We start from the raw sequence: 25,189 nt of genomic DNA, 5'->3' as shown, positions 1-25,189 counted from the left end.
AGCAGCACATCTAAAGTGAACAAATCATATGTTATACATAAATCTCAAATACACCACTAATGTGCGAGCAGCACTTTTGCACAATCTTCGTGAACATTTTACCAAATTCATTTAAGATATAAGTATCAAGTTCGTCCGCTTTGGACGTTCTAACGAATACAAATAGTAGAATTCAATATCTGTTCTTGGTGCAGAGTTGCGGATTTGTAAAAGTCGGGCTTCTATTTTTTTTTTGTCAATCTTACGAATTCTCGACAATTCTTGTAAAAAAAATTCAGGCGTACAATCGGAGTTCCGTTTTAACAGTCAATAGAACATTTAAATTTTCCACTTCAATGCCGCAAGTTCCGGTAAATTTCATATTCCATGGTTTTTTTTCAGAAAAGCCTTTCTGCGTTTTACATGTGTTTGAATAGGTGGCGTCAGCGTTGGGGCCGAGTTTGCTCTTGAGTTCATTTACCGTTCATTCAGAGTGTCTGTTATTTTTCGTCGATGTTTCTCTGAAAACCTACCTAGCCTGAGGAATCATCTGCACCTGATTCAGCTAGTGAGTGGCCGTCTTGGTTACTTCGAGACATTTTTCATGTATGTACGTTTAAACTGTAGCTCGTGTGTTCAACTTTGGATTGTCCATAACATACGAATATTCATTTCCGCTTCGAGGTTAGAAATCTTTTCAAACTCCTCTGGCCTTTTCGTAAAGTATTTTGTTAAAATGAAACTGAGTACACTTTGAAATGTCTTAGCGATGGCTATCATTTTTGCTAATGTTTCTGAAGAAAACGCAAGCACACGCAACGGAATAGAAATTAGGCATTAAGAAATTAAGCCAGTGTCCTAATCCTCGCTCAGTTCTGATAAAAAGGATTACCTGTCGGATTTTATTAACGCCCTGGAATGGCATCTCATCCCATGATCTCACGCAGGATGAGCTGAATGCAGACGTACGCCTTGTCCTCGACGCACGGTGACTTGGTTAATCATTGGAGCGTTTGGGGATTGGGTCCAGAGTCCCCCTGGTACTTATGAAACACGTGAGGACGGCTTTGTTTCTCTCGCGATCTCCTGCTTTTGGCCGGCACGCGCAATCTCACGCGCTTGCTGCGCAGCGTCGGACGTGGTCCCGGCGAGTTCCATCTACAGTCTGATTGATCGCAATGCGCGCCGGGTTGACACTGTCGTGAGCGGCGTTGCCTGAATACCGCGAGTGTCTTGTTGGCGTACCGTGTCTTGAAAGTGTCCTCCGTCGCGTACGCTGCCTTTGGTCTGCGTATCAACGTGACGAACAGCGAAACGATGCTCTACGTGAGAGAGAGAGAGAGAGAAAGCACACCTGCGTCTCATGTTGTAGTTTGCACTTCTTGCCACACCCATCTTCGATGATCGAACTTGGGCACTAGATTGACAGGTGCGTGTCGATAATGTAATTCATCACCGCCACCTGTTTATTCTTTCTTAAATTTACACTAAAGAGAAACACTAGGTCAGTTTGTAATGATAAAGTATGATTTGCAAACATGCTGTCGGTAATCCCGCACTAAAATGCTGACTATTAGACGAGAAAATGAAGGTGCAGATCCAATTTGTTTTTATATTTCGCGCCACGCCCTAGCGTTGGTACGTCAGTGTGATGTCACGAATTTCAAAGTATTTTTCCGTATTTGGGCCGCATTCACTCATTCACTCAGTAAACGCTTTAGAAACTTGCCATGTCAAGTCTTTGGTTTCTTTAAAGCACAATGTAGCCCATTTTTTAGCAGTAAATAGTTACTAGGCCGAAATAGACGCCGTCAAACTCTGCGTTGTCACGGCTAGCTAATGCGGCAACTTAAAGTTGATGTCGCCACCTTGCACTTTTTCTGACTTACCAAGCCTCTTCTTGTGGCAAGAGTGGCGTTCTTTAGGTATTGCGTACAAGAGTCATTCACCAATACACGTGACATCGCCTTTTTCTTTAGTTTCCCTTTAGGTCTTTGTTTCCTGGTTGTGCTAATTTGCATCCTTTGATCTTCAACCAACTCGTCCAGCAGCAAACTTTACTAATGTTTGACTGTCGTCGATTTACGTTAGAGTAGGCGCTAAACTTTACGTCAGGGAGGTGCAACGCGTTGTTGTTAAGCTATGTTGCTTGCAAAGGGGATAACCGCGTGCGCTAATAAGTTGCTTAGTTTGGTTAGCGCAGTTGCGACCAACTCGTTTGGCATAAGTTTTCTTTTTTTCGTTTTCTATGAGCACTTCGAGACAAGTCTCATTTGAACGTTCTGTGCCGCAGTCACCTAAAGTGACGAACCATGTTCGCTGCACGCATCAGCGTCTTTTACCTTCTTCTTAAGCATACGCCTTGTGTTCCAAAACTTGCGGCTTGCGTAAACAGACCACTCCCACTTTGAGTTGCTAATCTTTAAAATAGCGTGCCCTCATCGCGTCAGTTTTCTCAACTGTACACACCGTTGTGCTAAGCATTCGCGATATCCAAGCATAGCAGAAGAAGTACTTCGTATGGAAAATGGGGCACCCTCTTAGGCTAAATTTCATTGGTGAATCAGTCAAGGCGGGAGAGACTATTTAGACGAACCTCTGTGTTTAAGCGTCGCCGTTTGTTGCCTCCTAAATCTTTCTCTGAATGGAAGAAGCGGGAAACGTTATAGTTAATATGTCTATGTGAAGCATCCTTGTTGTATCGGTTGTTGTTAGTCCATGAATTTCCTTATTTTACTGATTAACGTTTCAATCGTTGTTCGTTTTCTTCGCATCGTTCAATTGCCGTGCAGGCATGCACAATTTTGCGGGAGCTGCACCTCAGATTTTGTTGGTGTAGCTGCTGCCATGCAAATGAACACATCGATAAGCCAGCTAACGTTCACGCTTTTGCCCACTCATCGCGCCGAATCCTGTGGCATGTGACCTATGAAAAGTTTCGCAACTTGTACGTATGATTAGCAGCTGCGCTCCGACATCGGCGGAATAGAGAAACGCTCATGTACCTAGATTTGTGTGCAAGTTAAAGAGGCCCGAGTGGTCAAAATTAATTCGTAGCAATCTACTTTACAGCACCTGTGCTGCTTTAATTGGGACGTTAAGTATTATAAATAATTTGATTAGCGAATGTTTTCTTTCTTACCCACAAATTCAACTCCTTGGCCCCCACACTTGTCAGATTCTCCTGCTCACTTTTTTTCACCGAACACCCTACCTCGTTTTTCTGTCCACTTATTCTGTCTACAATGTACGCTATCGAGCCTCACAGCGGGATCTGTCGTCGAGCTGCAAGCACTGGAGTGTTGCGCCGTCAGCCGCCCCTTGTTACCTAGGTGCGTCGAACGCCCCCGAAGCAAGATGAAGTGCTCTGCGGCGACGTGGGCGGGCTCGTTCGGCGTTCGAGTAATTAGAGCCGCCTACTCGGTGCAAGGGAGAGACGGCGGCCTTACGTCTCAGTTAGCGCGGTTGTTCGGCAGCCGTGGTGAATCGCCTTTCAAGTCACGTTGTCCTGCGCGTGCTGTCATAAGAGCCAGTCTCTTCTTCACTCACTCTTCCCCTTCGGCCCTGTCTCCGTGCTGACGGCTTGAGGGCCGCTTACGGGCGAGGCTCGCTCTGATTACACGTTTACCGTTGCATCGCCGTCCTGTTAGCGCCGTTCGCATTGGGGACAGGCGAGCACTGCGCGTGTGTCGCAGGCTCTCGGCGCCACGTGTTTTGACAGTTGCGGCGCGCCTGCCTTGCACGGGAAAATGACACTGTGCGCTTACTCGTAAACCATGATGCTGCGTCGAAAGCGCAGTGCTTGTCAAACAAAAACAAGAGGGGGGAGGGGGGAGGAGGACGTGGTTGATGTTGATTAGTTCCCTTTCCGGTTCCTGCGCAGGCGCGTGAAAGTATTTTTACTTGCATTTAAATTTCGGTGTCTGTGTTTGTACCTTCGCCATCGCTTGTTCACATTGCAGAAGCGCGTGAGATTCTCTGCGACGCTGAACTTGTCCTGTCGCTTGCCCGACCTTGATGCAATAGTAGAGCATGTAGGGCCTTGTCGAAGTTCAATCACATCCTGTTGGCAATATCAAGAGCTGACAACGGTAGGCAGTGTTAACTTGTGCGCCACATGAGCAGGGGCTCGCGCGCTCCAGTGTTACGACTTGCGCCTATTCACAACAGATTTGCCACAATGCTGGATTCACAAAACTTCTTACACAAAAGGGCTTCGTTGTCGTTGGTCATAAAAAAAGCGGCAGAGTTTCGAGCCTCCAAATTTTTTAGCCAAGATGTGCTATTAAGAGGAGTTTTGTGAGCCTGGTCCCTGGTTACGTGAATATAGCGCGCGTGCTCTCTTTCCTCAGTGACAGCAGCGTTCAGCTCAGCTTTACGCAAGGCGTTTGCAAACAGAAAGAAAGAAAAAATAAAAGAAACAGCATCGACATGACAGAAAACGAATAAACTTCGCATTGTTCTTAGGCAACGAAAGCATTTCGGGGAGAGTGCGCACTTTGACGTTCTTGTCATCGCTGCGGTACTTTCTTTTCTGCTTCTTGCGCTGCTTCACACCGGCGGATCACTCATGGCGATGTGTTTTCGACACCGTTCGCGGAACTTGTTTTCTGTGGAGAAACGAACTCCTCTGTGCCGGACAGCCCGTCGGCTTCGTACCGCGAAAGTGCCAACCAAGAGAAGCGTGCCGACACGTGCGTGTTCCGGCCGAGAACATGGCGTGTGTGCTCTCCTTATATCGAGACCTTCCAGCGGAGAAAGAAATGCGGCCAAGTACAAACACGATCCGCCGCGGTGCCGCTTTCTCAAAACTGGGCTCGAGCGACGTTGCAGCAGCGTTTCCGTTCTCGCTTCTCCACTTGAGCCGCGCCGCTTTCAGTTTCCTCCCTATTTCCCGCGAGATGCGTGCGAGGCAGTTCATACGCACGCGCACCGTAGTGAGACCCTCGAGAGGGAAGCGGGCCACGCTTCCTAAGGCGCGCCCCTGCGTCTTGGGCTTTCGAGATGGATTTATTTGAACGCGCCATGGCGGTCTGAAAAACTGGCAAGTTGACGCAAGCGGGCGCATCGCATTAAGGACCCCTCACGGAGACGTCGGCGAGGCTTGCACCCGGTCGCAATAAATGTGTGCAGCTTCGTGGCAGCTGCAGGGCGGACGAGGTGCAATCGGAGGCCGAGTGCGCGTGTGCGCGTAATCGGAACAGACGAGGGCCACGCGTGGGCGAGGAGGTGGTGGCAATTTATTCAGAATGCCTATGAACTGGGAAACTAGGAGGGCCCGAGAGTGCGAGGTTGGATGTTACTGTTCGAAGGGGATATTAATTCGGCCTGGTGAGAAGGTCGTGTTGTCTGATTTGAACGAAGTGGAGGCAGCTCACCAGAAATCGCGGCGCTAATTTTATTGCATAGGTATTTTATACCTTGATAAATTAATATTTATAGGTGCTAAGGATTGGGCCCTGGCCTAAGTGAGGACAGGCCCGTCCCTGTTAGCAAACCTTACGCAAAATAGGCTTGTCACCTATTGCTTGAGCGGAGTATTGCTACGATGAGAAAATTTGTATGAACTAATTTGTGACTCGTAATTAGTCGACGCCTGCCCTTTGGGTAATTATAGACCGTTCTTGCGCGGCCTGATAACGTGTGAATTTGACTCTTCCGTTAGTTGACCCTTATACTTTTTCTATTATTTTTATAAAAACAAAGCCCATTGTATGTGCGCACCACATTTGCATTCAAAACAAAATGCGTGGATATTACTTAGACTGTGAGAGGAGAAGGGTTGAACAAGATAAGTGGCTGAGCACTGCGTACAAAAGGAAAGGGATGGGAGAGAAGGTTGTCACTCGTGAGGTCGTCCAGGAATAAAACAGTATAGAAACAAATCAATGCATGCTACCGGTGCTAACATATGGGGCAGAAACTCGAAAACAAGTCAAGGACCGCGCAAAGAGCGATGAAACGAAGTATGTTAGGCGTAATGTTAGGCGTAATGCTAGGCTTGATGTTAGGCGTATGTTAAGAGACAGGAAGAGAGCGGTGTCGATCAGGGATAGCCGATATTCTACTTGACATTAAGAGAAAGAAATCGAGCGGGGCAATTCATGTGATGCGTGTAGTTTAGATAACTGGTGAACATTATGGTTGCAGAATGGATACCAAGAGAAGGGCAGCGCTGTCGAGGACGGCAGAAGACTAGATGGGGTGATGAAATTGAGAAATTCGCGGGCGGTAGTTGTTCTCCGTTGGCGCAGGACAGGAGCAATTGGACATCGCAGGAAGAGGCCTTCGTCCTGCAGTAGGCATAAAGTAGGCTGATGATGATGATGGTGGTGGTGAGGAGGAACAAATATGTGCCAATGTCCACTTCTTGGGCACTTGACACTGCGGTGCAGTTGTTGAAGTGGCACAATTGCGAATTGTGTTTGACGAGTAAAACAACATACACGCCATGTAGTGTAGATGTAAATCAATTTCACGTCAAAAAGCGTGCCTTCAGTGTATAATTATACCCTAGTTCTGTCTGTTTTTATCTGTATGTTGCTCGGCGCTCCCCGTCCTCATCGGAAAAGCTGTTCGAGCATCGGCACGCCGCGCGCAGGCGCCGCACGGGCGTTCTGCACCGCCACGTCGATCGCCTGCAGCTCTGTCGCGGCTGCCACAAAATGGCTCTGCGCAGTAAAAGGCACCGAACACCGAACTCGCGCGCTGGTGCTGCTGTTGTCTTCCTCTCGTTTTTTTTTTTTTCAAGTTGGTGCCTAGATATAGTGGGAGGGGGGTCAGGAAGCGTTGTTTGTGGTGACCCAATTTCCGCCCTTCAGCGTCGCTTTGAAGTTAAAGTGGGTGGAAAGGAATAAAAGAACGGTGGGAAATAATGGGTTCATCAGAGCATCTCGACTTTATTTTCCAAATATTCTTCGTTTTATTTTTTAATGTTTTGGAGAATGAATGAATTCTTTTTATTAAGAAAAAGGAGGACCGAAAGTCGCTGGTGGGGGAGGAGGGGCATACGAAGGAGAGGTAGACACACACTAAATTGCGCAAGCCAGGCCGCTGGCAACGCCAAACTGGACTAACTTTACTAGGTGATCGGGGTTTTCGAGAATGTCGTTCTGTAAAGCTTCAATACAGCAATGTAGAAAAATATTGCTGTCGTCTCGATAATTATTGAGTGTAGGACAGTGTAAAATGAGACGCTGCAAGTTGGCTTCGCATACGGAGTGGCAGAAGGTGCATATACGGGGGGCAGAGGCGTCAATGCCCTTCTTTAGGACAGCCAACGTCTACCACTTGTGAATTATGTCAGGGGTACTGGCTGTGTTGGCAAGTACTTCATTTATGAATATTTCCTGGGGTCGACTGAGGGCGAGGTCCTTAAACATGTGAGGAGGAGTGAGATACTTGAGTCTTTCCCTATTCGTGTACTTGAGGAAGCGGCGTATTCGTGCCATTTGGAAGTGAGAGTTCGGCGGTAAATCCGCATAGGAGTGGTCAACAAGATCGGGAAACCCGCGTAGGAGAGGTTGGCAGAACTACAGATTGTGAGGTGGCAAGACCATGCGCTACCTCGTAACCGCACCCCCCCCCCCCCCCCCCCACTCACCACCACCACCCCTTCGGGCCCCCAAGTGACCCTATTGGTATTTACCTTAGTGTCCAGGTGACCCTAAGGTAAATACCAATATTCTGCTTGTGTTGTAAGATCTGGCGGATGTGTAGCGCAGTGACATCTTTCACACTGGGGTCCTCAATGTCTTTTAATGCTTCGAATGAGTCGGTGTAGACGGTGCGGTATTTTCTTGTAAGGCGATCCAAATGAGCAAAAGTTCCGCCTGTGAAGGTGTCGCGTAGTTTAGTGCACAAATGTAGCGCCTGGCCTCACCGGTCGAGGGCTTGTACCAGGCCAGAGCCATGCGGTCACCATTGAGTGCGGCGTCAGTATATATCGCGTTGGCGTTGTACTTACTGTGTCGGTGAGAGAGGCGTTGTCTGGCCGTAGCGCCCCCGGTTGCGAGGGGCGTAGACATCTTGGTGGGTGAAGGGTAGGAAAAGCGAGGGTGGTGTCTTCGCCTGCAGTGTTCCGGGGTTCTATGCAGATGCGTCGGGTGTACTACAGCAGGGTGTCCTGGCCCTGTGTGGTGAGATGCAGTCGATTAGTCAACGATGTCTGAGCATGTTTGATGATGTCGATTTCGCACTGTTTCTTGAAACCAGACCCATTCGACTGTGCCGGAACAGCAATGCCGTTCCAGTCACTTATTATCTCGACGGAGGAGTCCCTCAGGGCTCAATTTTGTGACCACTGCTTTTTAATGTGGTCATGCTCACTGTGGCCCGCGAACTAGAGACACGCACTGGCGCCCGCTATACCATTTATGCAGACGACATAACCATTTGGACAGAAGCACAAGACTATGGCGGGAACATAGAGCACATGGCCACCGAACTTCGAGCGGCCTTATTTCACTCGAAGACACCCTTCCTGAATTGGGACTCACCTTAGCACCTGAGAAAACGCAAGTTCTATGTGTCAATGGCACACGAAGCGTCCTCCTGCCACATCGGGCCTTAATGTTGACATTGGGTCAACATGAACTCAGGCCCACGCATGGTCACGTTAAAATTCTGGGGATTCCCATCCACAGTTGCAGTACGGGACAATTTTGGACCACTGAGCTTAAAAAGCAATGGCCCAGGTTCTTGCACACTCCAAAACGCGTCTCCAATAACTTCGGCGGGGCACAGCAGACAGCCTGCACCACCCACATCAGATCCATCGCAGTTGGTAAAGTCAACTATGGCAGCACAGTTGTAACACCATCAAAAGCAGCCGAAACAAGTTCTCTACCGACAAATCCTTCGGACTGTTACAGGTCTCCTTAAGTTCACGAATATACGCAAACTGCAAGACTTAACGCCTTTGCCACCCATGTTTTGAAGAAAATGAGACAATTTTCGAAGCGCGTGTATGCGGCGTCCGCGTTCTTCTTTTAGGAGGTGAAAGCCTCTCTTCCTTGTTGTATGCACGATTTGTTTCGGCCACCTGGAGCACTCGTCCTTTACGTACCTGTCTTTCTCTCGATTCCGCGCGTGTGAATTTGCATCGTGGTTTGCCAACTGGCCCGGCAGGGGTGGCATAGCGGTTTTGGCGCTGCACTACTAAGCCCGAGGGCGCGGGATCTATAATCCCGGCCGCTGCGGCGGCAGTTCTATAGGAATGCAGTGCAGAAACGCCCGTGTACCGTGCATTGGGTGCACGTTAAAGAACCCCAGGTGAACAAAATGAATCCGGAGGCCCCCCACTACGGCGTGCCTCGTAATCGTATCGGGGTTCTGGCTCATAAAACTCTCGAATTTAATTTTGTTTTTTAACCAACTAGCCCGGTGACATACTTTTCCACGTTGCAAAAGGCATTTTTACCTGTATTAGAACAAGAAGCGCGGCAATGAACAAGCATTTAACATTACAGAGGTTCGGGTACGGAGACGTCGCGTGAGCACTCCCTTGTGTGAGGGAGACCGTCGCGCTGTTCTCGTCCCTTAAAGGCGAGGTCGACGGCACCGTCGGAACGTGACCGCTGCTCCTAGAGTGCGCTGCCGTCTCCTTCGGCGCAAACTTCGTGCCCTCGACGCTCGCTCCTGATTTGACCGAACCAGATCGATGACGGCGTTTGCAAATTTAGACCTTTAATCTCGGAAGCGATGCCGCGCGCGACACTGAACGTCGAGGGAGGACGCGTCCTGCGTGCGAGATGCGCCCTGCGTTGTGCAATCACCCTCGGGTATAAGAATGACGAGAACGGTGACACAATTTCCACGCTCGCTGCTTCTCGCGGCCTGCCCCACGTTCTGGTCACCACTCACACTTCGGCCTTGACACTGAGTATATGTTTTCGCCTGAGAGCGATCGGAGGACACTTGCCTGTGCCGATGTCCTGTTAACGACGTGATAATATTTTTGCGCTACCGTTTCGTGCTTCGCACTACTGGCAGCGCCGCGATTTAAACATTTTCTTTCGTGTTTTTTTTTTTCGGTAAATCACTTGTGCCCAGTTTCTCAGGAGAGAGACATTTTTCTTTCTCACGATTACATGTGCAGAACGCTAACTAAAAAAACCGGTTCGAGATTCTACTAAACACTTTTTTTTTTACTTCCAGATTATAATCTTTCAATAAAGCACCTGCTTTACCTAAGCGGGAGTATTCGGGCTAATTGTGAGGGCTTGAGTAGGAAAAACAGCGCAATTACGAACATGACAAGATCTGAGGAAGGGACATTACCTGTTTCTTCCTCACGTCCTGGTTGTCCATTGCGCCGTTTTTGTCGACTTCTCCGGCCTTCTTGTAAGTTCGCAGTCTGCCCGATCACGCATAATACGCGCTCGCACTTTTATTTATTTATTTATTTATTTATTTATTTATTTATTTATTTATTTATTTATTTATTTACTTATTTATTTATTTATTTCAAGATACTGTCAATCCCTCATTGGATTGTAACAGGGGTGGGTTTCTTTGTAACATGGGTCTGTTTGTGCTCGTCTCTCTTTCTCTCTTTCTCCCCCTTCCGCTCGCTTTCTCTTCTTATCCACCTACTCCTTCCCCCCGTGCATGGTAGCCAACCGGAACTACTTCTGGTTAACATCCCTGCCTTTCTATACATCCTTTCTCTCTCTCTCTCTCTCTCTCTCTCTCTCTTGACGAAGCTATGATCACCGTCGTAGATTCCTATGCTCATGCTATATGTCACCGCACGTATATATATCCCGGCTTTTCGCCGATCTTAATATTCGACGAGCGGTAAGTCGTCACCGAAGAGGTGAATGAAGAAAGACAGCCGCTGTGTCTTCGAGTCAAAGCTCGATGGCCCCTGGCCAAGGCATGCATGGAATTTCGCGTCTCACTTTTCCTCTCCGACAGTCGTCTGCCTTCCTATAGGCAGCCCCGATCCCACCACCGCGTTTCTTGTTCTTTGGCGTGGCCCGTTAGCTCCATCGCTCACAGTTTGTTCGCCAGTGGCGGGCCTCCTTCTAACGGTACACCTCATACCGAGCGCCTCGTTTTACGTGCCTCAGAACGCGACCATCTTCTCTTCCTTTCTTTTTCGTCTTCAAAGGCTGTTCACATTTCAGGCAGCCTTCAGAACCGATCTTTTCTTTTTCCTCAGTTTTCGTTCTCTTACCGAGGCGCCTCCGGGTTTACGTGGCTCGTATTTTACGAGCCGGCTTAAAACATGGCAGGCGGCGAGGAGGAGGCGACGGCGAAACATGAAGGGTTTTGCGTAGCCCGACCCGCACGGCTGCCGGCCTCTCCGGTGGTGCCTGTGCGCGGCCACGCTGCGCCGTCCGCCGTGGAAGGCTTTGCTGCGAACGGCGCGGCCGCATTATTTTCTTTTTCTTTCTTCCTTTCATTCATTCATTCTGTTTTTTTTTTATTATTACTATTTATTTTCTCTCGGCACTTTCTCACACGGAGTGTTTACTCTATACGCGGCAGTGTATTGACTGTGGGGGAGAAAAAGATCGCAGTTCGCCCCTACAGGCACGGCCGCTCGAGGCCGTGGTGCGGGACATGCACGGAGATTCCACCCACGTGACGCGTGACAGTTCACGGTGCACACGCTTATATTATTTTCCTCGTTTAGATGGAGAGCCGACGACACACGCCTCATCCACTGTTTTTAACGCGAGGTGGGGAACTGCGGCTCTGCCACTCACTGCAACGTTGCGCAAATGCGCTTGTATTTCGCAATCCAGCACTCCAGGTGGCACTAGCAATCCAGGTGGCACTGTATACGGGCTAGTCGGGTACGTGAGAAAAAGAAGGCCGCACCTAGAATATTTTGGAATCACATAAAATTATTAGGCGGGAAGTCAACAACAATACAACAACATATCCTAGACGAAGATGAAAACAGACTGGAAGGAGAAGCAGCAATAAATTACATCCAAAAAGTAACAGCCGAATCTTTCCAAGGCAAGGACGAGGTTGCATTTGAAGAAAAAAAGAGCATGAAAGAGACCCAAGGGGGAAAGGAGCTAGTGCTTACAAATTTAAACTGGAAGAAAGCGGTAGACAAAATTCCTAAGCGCACAGCCACAGGGCTAGACGAGGTTCCCGTTAGGCTGATAAATGAACTGGGACCAAAAAGTAAGGGAGCTCTCGTGAAAGCAGTTGAAAAAACTTTAAAAGATAGACGAATACCAGACAGTTGGCGACAAAGTAGAATGAATTTAATTTATAAAGGTAAGGGGGAGAAAGACAGAATTCACTCGTATAGACCGTTGACCACATCGGTAATATACAGGCTAGCAATGCAGGCAATCAAATTAAAGCTTCAAGCATGGGCAGAAAATAATGGCATTTTGGGAGAGCTTCAGAATGGCTTTAGAATAGGTAGGCGTTTGGATGATAACTTGTTTGTTCTTACTCAGTGTATTGAAATATCAAAAGCAGAAAGCAGACCGTTGTATGTGGCCTTTTTGGACATTACAGGAGCATACGACAACGTAGACCGCAGCATTTTGTGGGATATTCTGGAAGGGGAAGGCTTAGGTAACGATTGTATACAGCTTTTGAGAGAGATTTACCTAGAAAATACTGTTTGCGTTGAATGGGAAGGGATGAGGAGCGTGGAGAAAGTTCATATCAACAAGGGACTGAGGCAGGGGTGCCCTTTATCCCCGCTGCTGTTTATGATGTACATGGTGAGGATGGAGAGGGCGCTAGAAGGAAGTAATATCGGGTTTAATCTCTCATACAAACAGGCAGGTACAGTAATAGAGCAGCAACTCCCAGGTTTATTTTATGCGGACGACATTGTGTTGCTCGCAAACAAGCAATGTGATTTGCAACGTCTGGCTAATATCTGTGGACAGGAAGGCAACAATTTAGGTTTGAAATTTAGTGTTAGAAAATCAGGTGTTGTGGTGTTCAATGAAAACAGTGAACAGACAGTGGAGATACAGGGCCAAGAAATACCTCGGGTAACAGAATATAAATACCTTGGTATATGGATAAACGAAGGCAACGGATATATGGAAACACAGGAAAAGAACATAACAGTCAAGGGGAGGAGAAATGCAGCCATAATGAACCACAGAGCGCTATAGGGATACAATAGGTACGAGGTCCTCCGAGGTATGTGGAAAGGGGTAATGGTTCCAGGACTTACTTTTGGAAATGCGGTTGTTTGCTTGAAATCAGGGGTACAATCAGGACTCGACGGGAACCAAAGGTCAGTGGGTCGCCTCGCATTGGGCGCTCACGGGAAGACTACAAATGAAGCTGTGCAAGGGGATATGGGCTGGACTAGTTTTGAAGTGAGGGAAGCTCGCAGTAAAATTGAGTATGAAGAACGGCTGAGGAATATGGAGGAAAGTAAATGGCTGGGAGAGTGTTCAGGTATCTGTACAGGCAAAACATTGATTCACAGTGGAGGAAAAGAACTAGGAAGCTTACCAGCAAGTATGCGGCCTGTGGGGTGGGCAACAAAGCAACAAAGAAGGTCAAGCGGAAAGTCAGAGAGGCTGAATTAATCTCATGGGTGGCGGCAATGGAAAAGAAACCTGCCATGAGTAACTACTTAAGGGGAAAAAACGAAATTAGGAAAGAAACCATTTATGATAACTCAAAGGGAAGCTCATTACTTTTCGAAGCGAGATCGGGATGCCTTAGAACACGCACCTATAAAGCGAGATATAAGAAAGAAGAAGAAGCATGTGCTTGCTGCGGTAAAGCTAGGGAAACGACGGAGCATATTTTATTAGAATGTGAAGACGTCTATCCAGCGGTCGATTTAGGCACCACTGGCCTCCTTGAAGCCCTTGGGTTCAGCGGGAGCAGTGGTAAAGCAAACAGGTCCGCAATAGACATCAGTAAGAGGCGATTGGAGGATTGGTGGAAGAAAAGTAGGGAAACGACAAAAGACGGAGACGTACAAAAGCACAGTTCGCAATAGGGTATCAGAAAATTTGGACGTGGTAGTTCATAGTGTTTTTTTTTTCATTGGTTAACCTAGGTAGGATATTAGGCAGCATAGTAGCAAGAGCTTGGTGGCGCGGGCCACCGCCCCGTTCCAAAGGGGACGCTCATAACATCCATCCATCCATCGGGAGATATTTATACCCCGGTTAAGTAATTAAGCACGACGGTGTGAGTTCGCCACAGCGCCGGCGTCAGCAAATGAGTGGCCAATTTTACTCAGGTTTTTGAAGGTAACTTATACATGCCTAAAAGAACAACTTCGTTAGCGGCGCGTACCATAAAGGATTTTTGAAAGTATCTTTATGCCTGACCGAACAGTATTGTTGCTAATGCGTAGCATAAATGATATACGGACGGTACCGTTGTTTGTATTGTTCCAAGGACCTAACGGTCGTCTTTCTTTCGCAGGCGTCTTGTGTTAAGTGGCTGAGATGCCCCAGCAGTATGCGTGAAAATGGCGGCCCACGGCCCCCTGATTAAGATCGCGTGTGCGAGGGATGCAAATGTTGTTCCCTAATTCACTGAAGTTGGGGTTGGCGAGATAGATGCAGGAAGGCACCGATCGTGTGTCGACGAAGCAAGGAGCACAGCGGAAGGACGCGAGTGCGCGCGTTGGAGGCACCGCGAGAGGCGCAGACTGCGCTAAACAGCGAGTAGACGTAGCGCGCGGCTCGCGCCATTTCGGCGCGGGAGAAAGGAAGGCGGCTCTAAATATTCCGGGCACGGGGCTCGATTCCCGCGTCGGGATTGCGTCGCGCTTCTGGCGGCCGCCAGCCAATTTGGGCAGAAGCGATGCGGACGGCGTCGTATACGCGCCTGTATACGCTGTCCCTGTGCTTTTATAACGCTCCGGTGTATACCTGCTAAAAGTATGCAGCGTCGCGGAAGCTGTGGCTAGCGCGAGCCAGTTATATGAGCGAATGCATATTTGTCGCGCGCGTCTCTCCTGTGCCGGTGCACATTCGTCGCGGCGGCGTCTTCGATGCTAGAAAACATGCGACGCGGGAGCTATGTAATTGAGCGTCTATCAGCTTGCTTCCTTCTTTAGGAGGTCCTTCATTTTCACTATTGGTGGTACTAATTCGGAACTTCTGCACGTTTCTTTGTACATCGCGGTATACACCTGCGCTGCTCTATTCAATTCAATTCAGTTCAGCTTTATTCAATACGTGCCAGATGTTTGGAGCACAGATAGTAGTAGTAGTCGTAGTAGTAGTAGTATAAAACTTTTATTAAAAAAAACCACATTCAGGTCCATTGGACGGGTCCCTCAGTCCAGGGCCCCACTGGCGATCGCGGCACGCCGGGCTTGGTCGAGAAGGGCCAATTGGTCCTCCCGCACCGTGCTGGCTAGCCACACCTCCCACGGCCTACTGTTGGAGTTTTGCCCCATAAGGGGTGATTGGATTTCTTGCGGCCGACTCTGGCACGACCATGTGATATGGTCAAAAGATGGCCGCCCTCCGCACCAAGGGCAAGTGTTGGGATACCGGGTGGGGTGTATGTGGCGAAGTAGGAGTAGGTGTGGGTATGTACGGGTTTGTAGTCGGCGCCAGTCCCGCATTTGCGCTGAGTCCAAGGATGTGTCTGGAAAGCTACACCGTTGCCTTCCTCGTCTCTGGAGCACAGATAAAAAGCCTGAAAAGGCTTGACTGGGTCCGTGCACCGATGCATGGCATACAAAGGCATCAATTCCACACATGTACAGGAGAAATTCAATATGCAGGAAATGCAAAAATTCCAGAAATATACAGAAACAATGCAAACAACAGGCAAATATGTGCATAAAGAAAATTCATAAATATACAAAAATATTGTGGGAAATTCATCGGGTCAGAAAGGAGAAAAGAAAGAGAAAATACGTCGTGTTTCAACAAAAGATAAAACAATGGAGAGTTATACATATATGTTTCGTAGCTGATTCAAAGAGATCAATTCTATAGCCCTGCCATTCTTGCCAAATTATTTAACAAGGTTGGTAATGTGTACCTTAGTATCTGCTTACCGTAGGTCGTGCGGCATTTATAAGCTTTTCATGCTGCGGAATAGCGTGTGTTGTCTGTAGGGGAATTTTTTTCCGAACTCACCAGGGATTTCAGAAGTTAATTTTTCTTATTTGTTTCCAGCCTATGTTGTTGAAGTAGTCTGAAATTGTACATACATTGTACGTTAACAATCTTAAGCTAATTGAACATGTCCTCTGTGTGACTGTAGGTAAGGAATTTTAAAAACAAGGCGTATTGCACGCTTCTAAAATGAAAGAAGTTTCTTGATATTTTCTTTGGTTGTTGTTCCCTAAACTTGTGCACAGTTTAGAGCAGGATATAGGAAGAATATAGGATATAGAATATAAGAAGCAGGATATAGGGAGGTCAACCAGACGAAAACGATGGTGTCCGTCACTTCATTCCACATTTCTTACAGGATCAGAGATCTGTTTGTGCGAGAAGCGGCAAGCATACATGAAACGTGTTCCCGGAGTGTGTATTTTCGGCGCGCCGTCTCCCGGCGTCAGTATTCGTTGATGACGATGGCAGCGGTGCAATCCCGACTGAACTGTGTTTCAACCTAATCGTCAATTAAAAATCCATACTTCGCGCCAACCATTTCTTCCGTGGTAATGGCGTCACTAGGGTTCAGCGTAAAAAAAAAAAGAAGAAAAAGTCGCAGTTCCGCTCGAAAGGCGAAGCATCGACTGCGGTAGCAAATTAGTGGACTGCTAGCCGTACGAAGTAAGGATAGTAGTTTTATCGGGTGTATAAACTTGCAAACGTAGGTATACTAAATTAACAAGCACGATGCCACGCGCGCGCAGGCAAACATGACACATGTCACTCGATGATCGCGGAAACTCGCTGTCAAAACAATAGAGTGAAGAAGCGCGGCAGCAGCAACGAGCGAATTGACATTCTTGCTGCGCGAACTAAGCAGCGACAACAAAGCGCGTGGCGGACTCTGTCACCGTCGCAGATGGCGTTCAAGACGCACCCGCCCGGGCCACCCGTAGTATAACGCCTAAGGGATCGCCTAAGCGCATTCACACCGACGATTGACCACGACTGGCAACAAACGAGCGAATCACGGCGACTCACGGCGTTGCCTCACCGAAATTGGGGCCAATCACATCTTTCAGCGCTGTTGCCCCGTAAAATGGTGGTCAGTGTATGCCGACGTCCTCCTCCTGTGCCGCTGATTGATCCAACAGCTACGCGACTGGAAAAATCGTCCGACGAGTGACTTCACGAAATCGGTCGCTTTCCGAACTAGAACGTCAAATTTGCGACCGTCGTCTTGCACCCGACCAACTGGGTCGCGCGTCTTCTGCGACTCGCCGTTGTAAATGCCACCTTATCCGGACTGCACTGCGCGCCCGCTGTCCATACACGCGTCTACGCAGAATGACCGTACGTCAACTACGCCTTCCAGCAGACAGGCGGCGTGCGCGGTCAAAACGGCGATGGCGATCAATGACGCGTGTCCTGCACAAGCGTTTTCGTCCCGCGGACTCTGTCTGCTCCGCTTTGTGCATAGCACGCACGCCAGCGAAGAGGAGGCGCGACGGAGCTCTCGTGAATCTCCAAACTCTATTTGACCGCGTGGCTCCGCAGCGTCAGCCTTGCTCACAACGGGGCGCGTGGTGTCTCGGCTGTTCCCTAATGAGCTGCGTTTTCCTTCCGAGTGGCGAAACTGCCTTATGCGCCCCCATTCCCCTCCGGCTCCCCGGCAGTTTCTTTTATTCCTTTTTCCACTTAAATATACGCAGATTTTGACGTAATGAATGATATCGAATACTTTCACATTTTTTTAGTTGTACGTTAACAGTGTTCACTAAAATCATTCACTCTTCGAACGCGCTCGTATCAACGTATCCGAGAAGCATCTGTGCAGAAATAGAGCCATTCGGGACGCGCAGAGATTACCTAATAGCTTTTCGTGATTTACTTTTGTTTATTTTAAGCACGACAAACATTATCAAAATCTGCTTACTCGATGCCGAGCAAGACGCTTCCTACGTGCCAATGTACTTCGATAGCTATTGAAGCTTCCAGCGCTTCTGGCTCTTCCTATTCGCTTTCTAAACACAGTGTGCTTTAGAACTTATACAGAGCCGAAGGTTTTCTGCGAAGGTTCCTTCTAATTCCAAGAACACGCGCAGCTGCTCCACGGAATTGGATATGCTCTGATGTATTCTCTGAGCTAGTCAGCCGTATTCGACGCCTCTATAGTGATAAAAGTAAAACGGACACTGCCCTAAGGTTCAACAAAACAAACATATAACGAGACGTTATCTTGCTCCCGTTGAAGAACAATGCGAGACGGTCCGACTATTTGTGTTAGATGGCGCAGATGAGGTGTCCTTCCGCCCACTTATAGTCACGTATAGTAGAGTCCGTGGTTAATCTCTGATAGATCAGCGTCAACAGTGGGTGCAAAGGTCTGGTATTTCATGCACCAACGCTTTTTATCGGTTATTCCGGTGCAATGCAAATAAAAATATCAACATCGAGTAGCGCTATTGTGCACGGTTCTTGCGAGACAATGTAACAGCTGCGTTTGCGTTCATGGCGACTGAATTTAATCTAAGCTCAAACCCTCACAAAAACAAGCTTCGCGAGAAACAATGGGTGCAATGTTAGGGCTTCGTTGACCGCTTGGCAAACACTGCGATCGAATTGGTGCACCGAAATCACGTTCCCGGGCGAAATTCGCGCGCCTTTGCGATTCGCTCGCTGAAATTCGCAACCGCCGCAATTATGTTCGCTGCTTGCGCACACCCCACCAGTTCGGTTCGCTGCCGTGCGTGCGTAGGAAGGAGTTCGTTGTTTTGCGACGAAGCCGTTTGTCGGTGCGGCCGACTGGAGGCCAAATGGACCATGAGCGAGCCTCACAAGAACGCCCTCTCCATGCGGGAATTTCCAACGCGAGACCACGAGGTGAACCCTTCCTCTCCAACGCGATTTGAGCATCGGGAGAAACGCAAAGTTCGAGCGTTTGTTCCAGATTTCTGCTTGCTGGAATGGCCATTCCGACGCTCGAGCTCGTAATGATGGCATATCTCGAAGGGAACGCTAGCGAACGAGTAGAGGTGGGAATACCCAACAAGCTTCTGGCCGCGGGTTTTTCTTTCTTTAGACTTTACAGTTATGGCTGGAAGGACGTCGGTGATAAATTCCACTATCTCGCTCAGAGGTGTGTTGCTATCATCGAACGGGTACACGTAGTGTTAAAGTAGTTGCACATTTCTCAGAGAACCCGCTGCAATATGAAATCGGAAGTGCTAGAATATTCAAATGAGAGATGGAATTTTACAAGTATTCATCTCACACTATATGTTGGGACGCTAATTCCAGGAATGAGATATTTTTTTAATATGTGGTGCTTACGACATTGATACTATATTGAGACACTGTTACCATGCAATGTTAAATACATGCACGAGCAGACAGGTAACGTCATGTCCTGTGTCCCGATGCACTCTTCAGTTATGAGTTGCACTTGTCTATATACTCCCCTGTGTTTAAGTAAATAAAACTGAAACAGAATTGTCAGAAATAACATTGCACCAGGTGCGTAAGTACTTTGTTATGATCACGCGTTTCGTGCCATCTTTGTGTTTCTGCTAAAAGGTGTAAAAATATATCCTAAAAAATGTTAAATGCTATTTCGGGTTAAATGCCTTGAAAAGCTTTGTAAAAGCGCGAACAATGCAAGAGCCGAGCATTCAAGCCGAGCCGAGCAGTCAGTTTCGGCTTCCGCGTGCAGCAAACGAGACCGATCCTAGAAATTCGATTCCTCCGTCTGTAGCCGCTTCAATGCCAAAGTTTATTTCTCCGGACACGCGTGTGCTCAGTACAGTGCACCTACCTATGAATTCCATTTGAGAATTTATCGGTGCAGGGGCTGTCCATCGTTCCGGAAAAACCGTGCAATATTTGAGAAACAAGAAATGACGTCAAATAATCATTCGCGGAGGGGTCCACAAGGATGTTAAAGCGTTAGAATGTTTGGCAGTTGGCTGAAGTTTCGCTGCGGCATTAGCTGCGTTTTCGTGACTGCGTTGATAGCCCAACCGTTTGCAAACGGTACAGCACCTCTCGCCGACGGCTTCGAACTCGCCCGCCACTTCGTTGCAAGTGAGTGCGAGCTGTTAGCGGAGAATTTCCTCTCATTTGTTGCGCCATTGCTAGGGCCGAAAATAATCTTCTACACTCACGTGCAGATCACGTGTTGTTTATGGGTAGTCTCCTCCGAAGCAGTGGTACCGTCCGTCTTCTTCAGTCAAATTCGGTGGACTTAGGCAACAAGAGGGAAATGTGTTTTGTGATTGCTGTCTAGTATAGGTGTATCCGATTTTTGCGCCTGTTTCGTTCAGTATCTCGCGACATTGTTGAAATGCGCGGTTAGTGACGAAGATGACGTCACCCCTCCCATTTTTCTCTCTGCTCGGACATGATGCTTCAGCGCTAACATTCACTGCGCGAAAATAATATTTATTCGCGACATGTCCCTGACGGAAGCATGAATACGATGCATCTTCGCTGCGCGTAACCGCCATTCACATGTATTCATGCGGGGCGATCGCAATCGGCCGCCGCACCGACGCCATCTGTTCGCTCGTACCTGACAAGCCCGTGATGCTGCGCACGGTTTAACTGACGCCTGCCCTATAGCTCTAACAGCGCTGCACAGTTTTAGCTTGTCTATTTGGTCGGCCGGCGTTCGCACCGGGTCCGTCGCGCTCCCCTGTAATATTACGGCCCGATATCTCTTCGAATTCTCGCTAGTAATTTTGTCCGTGCGGCGCAACCGTGTTTTCACATGCAAGACGGACTGCAGCGAAGCGCGATGAATTATTTCTTTCCGCTGTCGACTTATCTCCGCTTCTCTATTTTCCGAGAGGCCTGAAATTTCTCTTGCCTGGAATTTGCAGTTTTGATATTTTTAATCCCAGACTTTCGCTCGTACACGGATTGGAACTTAATGCTGCTTTCGTTATTTCTAGTTATTTGCATGAGCCGAATGAAGAGAGAGAGAGAGAAACAGAAAAGAGAGGGGGGGAGAAACTGGGCTGAATTTAGGACGTTTCTTCCAGGTAAAGGGTCTGGTCCTAACTTTCCGAGGCCCGCCGCAGCGGAATCGGTTCTTTAGTTCATATATCCCTGGCTTCGACTCCGTGGCGCTCGATGCTGGTGGGAAGGAGCGCATAAACAGCGGCTGTTTCCTGCAACCAACTCATCAAATGGCTTTGATAGAAGACGAGACGTACAAGCTTGTCACACTGTGTACTGCATATAGACATACTATTCAACTTGACAGTCGTCGGCCATGTTGCAAGCTTTGTCACCGAAGCGCCCGCCCATGTTGCCTGTATACACTCTGCAGCGCCACATTTCGTAACGAGCATGTCTCATGTCAAATGTCTTATGTAAATAATTAGGCCCATTTTGTTATATATTTAGAGCTACCGTGTTTTGATTGGTTTTCCTTTTTTACCGTCAGTTTCACCAGACGTGTGGTGAAGCCTTTCGTGACAAGTTGCGATTATTCAATGTGTACTTTCTTGCGATACTCCCTCCAGGTACAGATTTTACTTTTGCCCTACGCTTTCATTATTCATTCTTCCTTAAGAGCGGGTAGATCGTAAACTCCGTTTTCTTTATATCTGCTCGCTTCCATCGGTGAAGCTAGCGGACTCGCCATGTGGACGAAACTAACGAGCACCCACCCGCCGCCCAACGCAGAGCTTGTAATAAACGTGCACGTATCGGACTACGAACGTATTATGAATAGGCTGGTCAGGAAAGAACAAAAGAAAAGAAAAAATATGATAAGGAAAACGGGAAACTGGGGAGGACTCGGCCGAGAATGAGAGACGAGGAGAGCCGCTGCACTCACGGGCAGAAGCTCTCCGTAATGAACGCGGACGGGCTGCTAAAAGTGTAATTGGCGCTGGTGAAGTCTTTAACGTAATTAACAGCGCAGAGGCAGCAAAATCGCGCGCTGCGTCGCAGGCCCCTCGTCAGCAGTCTGTGGCGCCCAAGTCACGTCTCTTGACTTTGGCTGCTACGAGTTCATTTCCTGTGCGCGTTACGCGGGCGATAAGAAAGGAAGCAGCTTTTTAATAAATGCCGTCTGTCCGACGCCTTCTAAGGACTGAACGCGTAGTATTTTTTTTTTTTTTTTTTTATGGCGCCTGCTTGCTAGCGAGTATATTCTACGCAGGCTGTGTGTATGTACGCGAACACTGTTAGGTGCATTTGAGGACGTGAGGCCACTGTAAAGACCCTTCTATTCGACTTTACGGGGGAACAACTTTCGTTTCGTTTTGTTGTTTTTGCAAAGACCTCAGTCTGTACTTTTTTGTTCGGTATTAGCCATCGTGGTCTTTTATAGTTGCGCGGTAATTTTCATACTGCAGAAGGAGAGCGGAAGAAGAGACAGTGACGAGCACCAAGTAACCGTCTGCACTGTACTCTTTTTATCCACCTTTCTCAGATGAAGGGTAGCAAATCTGAACCACCGCACGTTAACATCCCTGCTGCATTTGTATGCATCCTTTCTCTCTTGATACTGCTGACCCATCTTATGTGCATTTTCAGTGTTTGCATATGTTAAATCTATTTACATTCCAACTTTCTACTCTGCGTTAGGGATGACTAGCTCTGGGAAATGTAATAATAATAATAATAATAATAATAATAATAATAATAATAATAATAATAATAATAATAATAATAATATTGATGCCATTTTCGATTCTGGGTGAACACGTAGCAGGTAGCCTTAACGCCCTATGATCAACTCCCAAATTATATGTCTGTATACGATTATACCACGGATATGTACGGGAAGCATGACCCCATACAAAGCGCTCTGAGCCAGCTCCACTCTTTTGGGACTCCTTGCCAGTGAGCAAGAGAGAGAGAGAGATAGAGAAAGGAAAGGCAGGGAGGTTAACCAGAGGCGAGTTTCCGGTTTGCTACCCTGTACTGAGGTGCGGGATATAGGAAATGCAGCTTTTTGCGCATAAGACGAGGGCGAAGAAGAGGCTGAGGCACATTGAGACAGATTCTCAGGCATACTGAGACAGATCCCGCTGTATGTGCGGTCGCTTTCTTCAAAATAAAACTGTTGTAAGTCTGCGCTTGTGTGTCTCAACCTCATCTTCGTCCTCGTCTTGTGCGCAAAAAGCTGCATTCATGTCCTACCAACATGCCCAAACAGTCACCTCAGGAATATAAGGGTTCTAAAGACGACAAAGAGCGAGAGAAAGAAAGGGACAAGAAAAAAAGAAGAAGAGAAAAGAATGAAAAAGAAGACAGGCAACAGAAAAGGCGTTCCTATCACAGGCGTTCAGACAATGCAATGATTAATATGTGATAAAAGGAGTCAGTACGGGGAAACGTTCTTCCAATTTGGCTCTTGTATCTTTTCTCCCCTCTTATTTTCCTCTTCTATGTTTCCGTCTCTTCTTTTCTGCAGAGTAGGCAGGCGTTGTGCCCCTCCCGGTGGCAGTTGCCACCCTGCTCCTCGCTTTCCCTTTCCTGTAAAGTGTATTTATGTTTTCAAAACAAATAATAATAGTCATAATAATGCTATTTGGAACAGTCTTTTTGTTGCGTCTAGTCTCTCAGATGCCCCAGAAAGAAAAACTAGCCTCGGCAATAGCGGCATGCGGACGGACGCGTTGAAAATCCTCCAAGCGAGAGACTCTGTGCTTGCTCGCGTCATGAACGTCGCGAGAACTGCGCTGAATTTTCTTACACCGAGCGCATGAAATTCCCCGCTATACAGGGCCGCACGACAAACGCCTTGCATGCGGCCCTATCGAATCTCGGCACCTTCATAATCCCCGCGTTGTGTTCCCCGAAGTCGTCGCTCTTTCTGCGAATCCGTGATTCCTCGCAAGTATATATACCGCCGGAACTTCTCCGGCGCATCGCTTTTTTTCTCTTTTTTTTTTCGGAGAATTTCGACACCGTATACGAATTCCCGGGGGTAATATCTGTTTGCGAGAAGTGTTTGTTTTCCTTCTGCGCATTCCCACACGGAACAGAAAGAAAAATAGTGAACTGTGTAAATGTCCGTTAACAGGCTCCGCCGTTTTGTGGGAAGGCCACGTATGCAGCACGCCAGCTCAAGCCCGAGTACCGTAGCGCAATCCGCTTACATTTGTGGACTCGCGTTGTCTCAAGAACAAATTAAAAATACAGGACACACAGTGTTTGCTCATTGTTCCTATCAGGAACAATGAGTTTGCGCGCGCTGGCAGACTTTTCTTCAGCCGTGTAAGTTTAAGTTGTGACGGCATGAAGAAAGAAGGAAGGAAACGAACGAACAGAGGCTCCTTTGCTTTTGTTTGAATGCTCGATACTGCGCTTGACGCTTATTAACTGCACTTAATAGAACGGTTGCCTTATACATACATGCTTTGTGCCCACGCGATGGAAGAACCCAACGAATCGCGAATTTAGAACATGTTAACAGAAGTGGCACTTGGGCGTGCTGTTTACAGACTTGTTGTGAGCTGTGCAACTGCAGTAAACAGCTGTTATTTCTTGCTTGTTTGCTCATCGTTGCCGTGTTGTTAAGTGTTTCTTTTTGTTTTCTTTTTCCGACACAAAATGCAATTGAATCTGATTATTCTTGACGAATGCGTTGACCAAATATATAGTATACCGTCATACAGCTAGCTTCCGAACTTCGCCAAACGCGCAAGGCCGTTTTTCTTATATAGATAGAAATATTTTATTGCTCCTTCATATTGGATGTCCCGGCCACCGGTAAAAATCGCTACTTGCATGTGTGCTGCCATCTAAGTGAATCTTTCAAACCCGGGATGCAAACACAGGCCGCGAGATAATTGTCCCTTCGGTATCCTTGCTCATTTAGGTTTTTAAAAATAGCGACTGCTGCTGTATCGATTTTTACTTCCTTTGTGGGATTATATCAACTATTCAAGCTTCCGCGTACTGTGAAACTAATCTTAATCGCCGATCGCTGCTTTCCGCGGCAGTTCTTTGCTTTCATCTTTTCTTTCTTGCACACGTGTTGTTTTGATTGCCGCCGGGCCATGGCTTTGAAACGCACCTCTATATGACGGTATGCTATTCTGAAATCGCTTTGTCTTCTACTAAAAAGATCACCTATTTTGCTCACATTTCGTGAATTGATGTGTCTCGCAGTGCTATCCGTCAACGTTTGTCCTATAGTAGTTATTTAT

At 47.7% G+C, this 25,189-nt stretch overlaps 1 protein-coding gene across 6 annotated transcripts in view; it reads left to right on the top strand.

Annotated features, from left to right (window-relative positions):
* Nucleotides 1–25,189, top strand: part of LOC142582277 (galactosylceramide sulfotransferase-like) — a 221,846-nt gene that overhangs the window by 116,634 nt on the left and 80,023 nt on the right. For 2 of the 6 annotated variants that reach the window (XM_075691777.1, XM_075691775.1), the window contains exon 3: nucleotides 927–1,034. The exons of the other annotated variants lie outside the window; for them this stretch is intronic. The gene's annotated coding sequence lies outside the window, so the exon portion shown is untranslated. The remainder of the gene's footprint in view (nucleotides 1–926; nucleotides 1,035–25,189) is intronic. 6 annotated transcript variants of the gene reach the window in all.

The sequence above is a fragment of the Dermacentor variabilis genome, chromosome 5 (genome assembly GCF_050947875.1).
Source record: "Dermacentor variabilis isolate Ectoservices chromosome 5, ASM5094787v1, whole genome shotgun sequence".
In the NCBI taxonomy this organism is placed as follows: domain Eukaryota; kingdom Metazoa; phylum Arthropoda; class Arachnida; order Ixodida; family Ixodidae; genus Dermacentor; species Dermacentor variabilis.
This window is presented reverse-complemented; position numbering and strand designations above follow the sequence as displayed.